Genomic DNA, 8,190 nt, shown 5'->3' with positions numbered 1-8,190 from the left:
ATTAACGAGATCCATTTGGAGGAATCTATTGTTACGTCATGGAGGGCCCTGGTCCGCTACTTTTGGTTGACAGAAATAAAAATAACACATTCTAGAGAACAGTGGATCTATTGTTTCGTCATATAGGTTTATTTTTATTTTTAAAGATTTGTGTCTCTGAATTTTATAACTTTAGTTTGTTTGAAGAATTTATTATGCTCATCAAATAAGCACACATGAGAGTTTTTAGTTTATTTTTTAAGGTCCAAAGTTATGCTTTCGCTTCTTTGTACTAAAATTTTTATTTACAAGATTTTGCAGAGGAAATTCCTATAAAGAAGTGAATTCGATTGCTACTTACTTATTGCTAATTAACGCAAAACTGCATATTGGACAAACTTGCGATTTGCCCGCCTCGGGGAATATAATCCTGGATTTCAACGTTGTAAATCTGGAAACTTACCGCTGACTTATGTGGGATCAAGTTACAACCCTAACATCTGTAAAATATTTTTCTTCTTTACGAGTAGAAAGAAAGTTCTAAGTTATGAATGCGTTCAGATTGACTTGTTATTACTTTGTTGTTGGACCGACATGGCCAGGTGGGTTAAGGCGTTCGAGTCTTAATCCGAGGGTTGTGGGTTCGAATCCCCGTTGCACCAAACATGCTCACCCTTTCAGCCATGGGGCGTTACAATGTGATAATCAATCCCATTATTCGTTGGTAAAAGAGTAGCTCAAGTGTTGGCGGGAGTTGGTGATGACTAGCTCCCTTCCTTCTAGTCTTACACTGCAAAATTTTGTTACGGCTAGCGGAGATAGCCCTCAGGTAGGTTTGCGCGAAATTCAAAAACAAACAAACGTACAGCGTGATTTTAAAGACATACCGAAAACTTTCGATTGTTAAAATTGTGCAATGCTAATCAAAATTTGTTAGACGTTGAAAATAATAATCAAATGAATGGCGCTACCTATTTGACAGATTATATTAATTTTATCAACAATCTAATGTTTGAAGTTAGTTGTTTGCTAATTTATTTCATTAATTATGAGTGCCTATTCATCGACTATTTGTTTCCTAATTTAAAAAAGTACGATTTGAAGTTACGAAAATCTCTAAAAATGTATACCATTATATTTCTACTCAAAGAAAGAAATAGATTTAGCAAGTTTCAAACCGACAATTTTGTGTGGTGTGTAAGATTTCGTTTCGAGCGTGAACATGGCACTGTTTATAAACGTAGAACTAGGCCAGATGAAGTCTCCGAGAGTACTTATATACTAAGTAAAGTTGATACACTGAAAAGTTTTTTTTTTTTTTTTTGGCGAACATCAGAATGCAATTATTACAAAATAACTTATGAACAAAAGCGCAATGAAGCACGTATCCGCTATGTTTCTTTTCGACTTCTCATACATATACACATATACAATCTAGGGTTCAACCTACGTCAGATCATGAATTTTGAATACTCTCGAGCCCATAGGTGTTACTGTCTGAAAACCTTGGTTTAACGTCACAAAGCGACATTTTGGTGAAAGTAGCTCGAGTGGAACACACAGTAAAATACATTTGACAATTATAAAAATGGATTGAAATTAGGGTGTTGGTTACATGTGTCTGGAGACTTGTTTTTGTATCGTATACTTATTCGGAGGTCGCGGTTAACAGGTAAGGTGTATTGCCGACAATCTTGGAGGCGCAGTGAACTAGAATAAAAGTCGCTTCAACAGGTAGGCATGTTGTTTAACTAGTTGTGCTATCTCCTCAATCAGGTACAGGTGTGTATCTTGAAACTTTATTAAATTTTATACTTTGGGGGGCATACTCACTTAGTAGTGGTAGTGGAATTTTAAGTAAATGAATAGGTTTATTGTCAGCATAAGTAATGTTTATACAGTATTTCACTGTTAGTTAAACTTTTCAATGCAGGTGGTTCTATGTTGACATATGTTGTTCTTAAAAGCCACTTGTAACGTTGGCTTTTATTAACTAATTGCATTTGTCGGATAGAGGTTTTAACGTCATAAAAGTGTGTCTTTGGTTTCTTCAGTGAAAACTGTAGGGATAATTTTTCCAAACTTGAGGTTTTCATTCAGATAGAAGAATTTTGTTTCCAATTCAAAATCTAAAAAATTAAATTTAAATCCTTGAAACGGACAGATTAACGTTTCTTTGAAGAGAAAGAAAAGAAATTATTCAAAAGGGCATAACAAATTCATTTGAAGGGGCAAAGTGGAAGTTACGAATTCGTGCTTGATACAGACACCTTGCCAATTTCGTCACATGCGTTAATGTTTAGATTTTGTCAAGCACTTCAAACAAAACAAATCAATTGTTTAAAAAAATATGTTAGGGAATCTTAAAATCAGCACATACTCTGTAGGTGGGACTTTTCTGAGCATATCTGATTAGGAAAGAAAGTTATATTATATGCAACCCTAAAGTTATGATTATACTGTATGACTCATAGAACGTCAGTTGTTTTCCTTTTGTCTGTGTATTAGTGAAGGAGCGAACAGAAGAAAGACAACTAAATATATTATTCTAATTGCGAACAGTGCTTTGTAGAAGCACATTAGTTTTTGACTGAAGGCTAACTTCATCAGCGCAATTGTACAACAACTTAAAAACTTATACATTTAAAGTCAATAAATGGTCAACGCAAATTAAAGGTGTAACCTTGAATTCGTAAATTGCTTTTTAGAGCTTGGTTTGGTTTAATATTGATACAATACTCTTAGTAGAAATTTATTCACGTATTAGCATATTTTCATCATCGACCACTAAGTTTTTAACTGTTTTTTTGTTTCTTTATAGAATTGAAGGGTGAGTGAAAATCAAGGTGTATATTACAACATTTAAGTTCCTTCTAACTTATTAGATAGCGAAAGTCACCCATTGTAAAATTATTATTTTATATTATTATATTGCCATTATCAACTATGTTGAAAAATGGTTGTTCCTGATGTAAAGAAACACTAACAACTGACATATAGATATAGTGATAAAAAATGAAGCTATTACTACTAAGTGTATAGTCAGTTCCCCGCTGGTACAGCAGTAAGTCTACGGATTTACAGCGATTAAATCAAGAGTTGGATTCCCCTTGACAAACTTTGTAGATAGCTTGATGTGGCTTTGCTATAAGAAAAACACACACATACCAAGTGTGTAATAATGATGATTAATTTATTTACATGATTAAACATTTTCACTCAATATACACAGTGGCCGCCTTCAAATAGCCGTATCGAATTTTAAACTGATTGACTAGAGGAAAGCAATTAGAAGTATCCTCGCATCTGCCTAAATAGTGGAATTTGACCAACACTCAGAACGCACTGAAGGTTCCACACATTCTCAGTCTGAGCACTCTAGAAACTGAGCCATGTCAAATTCAGTAATGATAATGATAAAGATCAGTTGGAACAAACATAATTTAACTGTTACCAAACATAACATTTCATTGTTAGATCAGTTGGAACAAACATACATTTAACTGTTACCAAACGTATTTTTTATTGTTAGATCAGTTGGAACAAACATACATTTAACTGTTACCAAACGTATTTTTTATTGTTAGATCAGTTGGAACAAACATACATTTAACTGTTATCAAACATAACATTTCATTGTTAGATGAGTTGGAACAAACATACATTTAACTGTTATCAAACATAACATTTCATTGTTAGATCAGTTGGAACAAACATACATTTAACTGTTACCAAACGTATTTTTTATTGTTAGATCAGTTGGAACAAACATACATTTAACTGTTATCAAACATAACATTTCATTGTTAGATCAGTTGCAACAAACATACATTTAACTGTTACCAAACATAACATTTCATTGTTCACTTCCAAGACGTTACATTCATACAAGTTTGTTTTACTTTGATTATTCAATGAAGTTTTTCTGTTTGTCTTTTAGGCATGCCTCATTTTATTTTCTTCCCACCGATAAAGCACTTGTTCAATATTTAATTTGTTGCGAGAAACTGGTCTCAAAACACACCTATTTAGTAAAGCCTTTTAAAGTCATATTTGAAAAATATCACTTGAAGTTGCATTTCAGAAAAAGAGAACAAAACAATACACAACCAGAAATTTAAAGACAGCGACAATAAAAAAAATGAGTCCATTTTATCTTACAAATACATCATATAGAAGAAGATAAATCTTCATGTGGATAAAAAGCCTGCTATTATTCCTGAGTATTTTGTGTCTGTCCGTAAGTGTAGTTAAGTCGCAACGTAAAATCAATATTATACGTATGAAAGGAAAGTGTCCAGATCCCAGTAAGTTTAAAAACCAGAATTTTCTTCTTGAGCTGGAATAATAGTGGAATATGATTTTCTTCTTCTCTTCACTATATAATTTCAGGTTTTATTTCTTCAACTTTTGCAAAGTGATGATTAAAGAAATCTATCTGGGTTATCCAATAAACTTTTGATGAGTTCAGCGTCGCAGCCTTAAATAATACAATCGTTTTTCAACATGTTATGTTTCTCAACCATTTTTTATATATTATGTTATATTTCAACCATTTGTTGTATAACTGTTGTTGTTTTTCAAGTATTACAAGGCATGGTATTTTTCAATTGTTTGTTCTCTACGTTATACTTGTTTCATATGTGTGTGTTGTATAAATTATGTTGTTATTCAGCTGTTACAATACAGTATTTTCTATTGTTTGTTCTATACGTTATATTTCAACCATTTGTTTTACAACGTATGCTGTAGCGCGCTCAACCATTTGTTATACAACTGATGCTGCTTTTAACTATTACAATCCATTCTTTTGTTTGGAAGAAGTAGCTATAATCTACAATTTAATCTAACATTATTCAATTAATTTAACATTGTTCATGAAAAATTTTATCTTACACTTACGATAAAGTAACATTAATGGAAGTTTATATCACTCCGTGCAGTTACAGTTGCTGTAATCCTGGTTTTTTTTTTTTTTAACTTTAGTAACGTTACGAAGGGATTTATAAGCAACGTTAGGTTTTTCTAAAATATTCATAGAGTGGAACAACATTAAAGGTAATCAGGTTTAGAAATATAATGGAACAAAGATAAACAGTCCAATAGTTATCATTCAAAATATGTCATGTCAAAATGAACTAATCCACGATTTAATGTTACTACTTCATGATTGTTCATTGGGAAGAGAGTATTAGATTTGCTAAGGTTGACTATATCGAACTCAGTATAGACTAAATGCGTAACAAAGATCAAATTAGCAAGTAGTGTTTTGTGTTGGTTGTTGCTAAGCCCGAAGCAACACAGTAGGCTACCTGTACTCGGTCCACCACGGGTATTGAAAACCAAATTTTAGCTTTGTGGGCCTGCATACTTACCTCTGAGCCACTGAGATCTCGCACGTGGTGGAAACGCCTGCATGAACATAACAAAAAGCGTGCTTATTTTACCTCGTTTCTTTTTGTTGTTGCTTTTACATATATTTTTTTTTATACACGAGTCATTATGATCAGTATAGGTTAAGAAAAAAGTTTCCCAGTAGCTCGGCGGTAAGTCTAAAGGGTTATGACACTAAAAAGTTGGCTACAAATCATATTTTGGGCATAGCACAGATAGACTACTGTTTAGCTTTGCGTTTACATAAAAAGAAAATAAACCCAAAACAAAAGCCAAGATATTTTTTCCATTAGATACACCAATCTAAATACAAACCATACACACTTATCAGCAATTCGTTAGTCTTACTTTTTAATTTATTGAACTACTCCAGGAAAGCTTGCACATTTTCAGATTTCATGTAAAAGAGAGCGATTTCCAATTAAGAAATTTATTACATCAATGGATGTAATATCTTTTTCTTAACATTACGCATGAGTGTAGTAATGATTATTCAATTGAAAATATGTTTTGGATTCATTTTGATTGAGGAAGTTTATATTAAATTTTATATTCATCTCTTCTGTTATACCACTATTTAATTTTTTAATTTCCCAACATTGTCCAAAACTGCCTTTTCTTCCTTTCCATTCTATTTGTTTGTTTCATCAGTATATTTTAAATACAAGAGCAGTATTTTAATTACTGTTAACAGTGTTGAACGGTGGGATGATTTGCAACAATAATTTGTGACCTGTGTTTGTTCGTGTTTTCTTAAAGCAAAGCCACATCGGGCTATTTTCTGAGCCCATCGAAGGGAATCGAACCTCTGATTTTAGTGTTGTAAATCCATAGACTTATCGCTGTACTAGCAGGGGGGGGGGGGCAGTTTGTGACCTAAACACGTGAAGTGCGACAAAAGCATCTTGACTTGTGTTGTAGTGAGAAATTGAAGTGAGACAATTTGCAACAATTAAAACCTCAAAGAAATTCTGTGTTTTTCAAAGTGCTATTACATAACAATAAGTATATAAGTACATTCTTGTAACTTGAAACTCTTTTTGTCAATTATTAAAACTTTTAACTTTTCTCACAATTATGATAGTGTTGGTAAGTTTCTATAATGCTTTCTCTGATTGTGAAAGACAATATCGAAACAAACTATGAAACAGTTATTGATTACTCAATGTGTTTGGAATTTTTCATGAAATATAACGTTGTGATTATTTCAGCATATTTACTTGTCTTTTTTAATAGTGTGATGATAAAAATTTATACTTATTTGCATATAATATTCAACTAATTAACATGATATAATCACTACTGAAACGACTACTGAACGTTTATAAAAACGAAATGGTTTTGTTTTTCTTACCTACAAAGTAAACTATAATTATTACTCTCGTCTAGTTATTTTTCTGTGAAACCAAGCTGAACGAAATGAAACATAGATGCTAATAATAAAACTGTATTACAACATGGAATATACATGATGAGTAAACAATTCATCATTAGGTCTAACGATTTACCAACGCGTACGTGCTAATGGCTGCAATTGGGGTTCCAATCTCGAAACCTTTTCTGAATCCCAGGATTTTAGTGACTCGTTGATTTTGATTCTAAATCTTTTATTTATCTGAGTTTTACTTAGTCTTAATAAAATTACTTCAATTATGGGTATTTCTTATCTAAATTAAATTAATGAACACTGGCGATTAGTGAAACTCAGTATTTGCACGACTAGTTTTTGTATTAAAACTGTTATTTAAACTTACGAACGTTGAAATTGGATTCCTTTTGTATGCTTTTTACCAACATATACCACGAGTAGTTTTTAAGTATCAGGAGTGTAAACAACTAACTTATATAACGGGCATTTTTTAAAATTAGTTTTTAATGACTTTTAATAAAGAAACGCTTTGGTTACAGTTGTTCATGCAGTTTGGTTAATTATGGCCTCTGTGAGAATAAAATAAATGAGAATCTTTATGTGAAATTTCTCTCTGATCCAGAAAAGATTAAAGGAATTCCTGGATTTCCTTTTATAAATTGCGGTATCTGGAAAATCCGAATCTGGTACAAGGTATTGTAAACCCTAGTTGTAACTTCGTCTCGAGGACTAAAAATTTAGCTTGTTAGTTATAATAATTTAAATATTTGAAACATCAGTAAGTGAAGCCACAATAAATAAATCATGACAAGTTAATGAATATTCGTTGCTTTAAATTAAATATTACTCTGTCATAATTCAAATTACAAGCAAATAATTCAAATTTAGGATTATTTAACTTTTTGAAATTTTTATCTTTCAATGTACATGTATTTTTATGTGCTTGTAGATGTATTACAGTTTCACAAAATAGAGTTTGCAGTGGTTGTCAGAAACAATCGGAAACAAATCGCTTAGATATGCAAAATAGATCATTTAAGCTAGAATTCAACATCAGTTATAAATGAAGATAGAATATAGCGTCAGTAGCAAATGACAATGGAATACAGTACCAGCAGTCATTAAAGTTAAAATTCAGCACCAGTAAACTTTAAATCTTATTATTGTGTATATTTAAAAATGACAACATTGTCATTTTGCTTTCTCTTCGTTCGTTTTAAAAATATCACACAAAGCTACACGAAGTCTACGCATAACTATTACTAATTTTCAGTTCTCATGATCACAGTGAAACAAGCAGGTTCGAAAAGTCATGGTACGAAATGATAAAACCCTATAACCCAAGCGTTTTCGAGAGTTGGACCATTTTTCTTCAAGGGCAAACTGGAATGGTGCTGTAATCGAATGAGTAAACAGAATCAAGTGACGTCATGTAGATCACACAGTTT

The 8,190-nt window shown here is 32.0% G+C and overlaps 1 protein-coding gene across 9 annotated transcripts in view; it reads left to right on the top strand.

Moving 5' to 3' along the window:
- Positions 1 to 1,485: 1,485 nt before the first annotated feature.
- LOC143229491 (high-affinity choline transporter 1-like) overlaps positions 1,486 to 8,190 on the top strand; it is a 115,143-nt gene continuing 108,438 nt past the window's right edge. For 4 of the 9 annotated variants that reach the window (XM_076461880.1, XM_076461878.1, XM_076461882.1 and 1 more), the window contains exon 1: positions 1,486 to 1,651. The gene's annotated coding sequence lies outside the window, so the exon portion shown is untranslated. Of the gene's footprint in view, positions 1,714 to 8,190 lie in introns of all 9 variants that reach the window. The other 5 variants (XM_076461879.1, XM_076461872.1, XM_076461874.1 and 2 more) reach the window with 2 other exon arrangements.

The sequence above is a fragment of the Tachypleus tridentatus genome, chromosome 10 (assembly GCF_004210375.1).
Source record: "Tachypleus tridentatus isolate NWPU-2018 chromosome 10, ASM421037v1, whole genome shotgun sequence".
NCBI lineage: Eukaryota > Metazoa > Arthropoda > Merostomata > Xiphosura > Limulidae > Tachypleus > Tachypleus tridentatus.
This window is presented reverse-complemented; position numbering and strand designations above follow the sequence as displayed.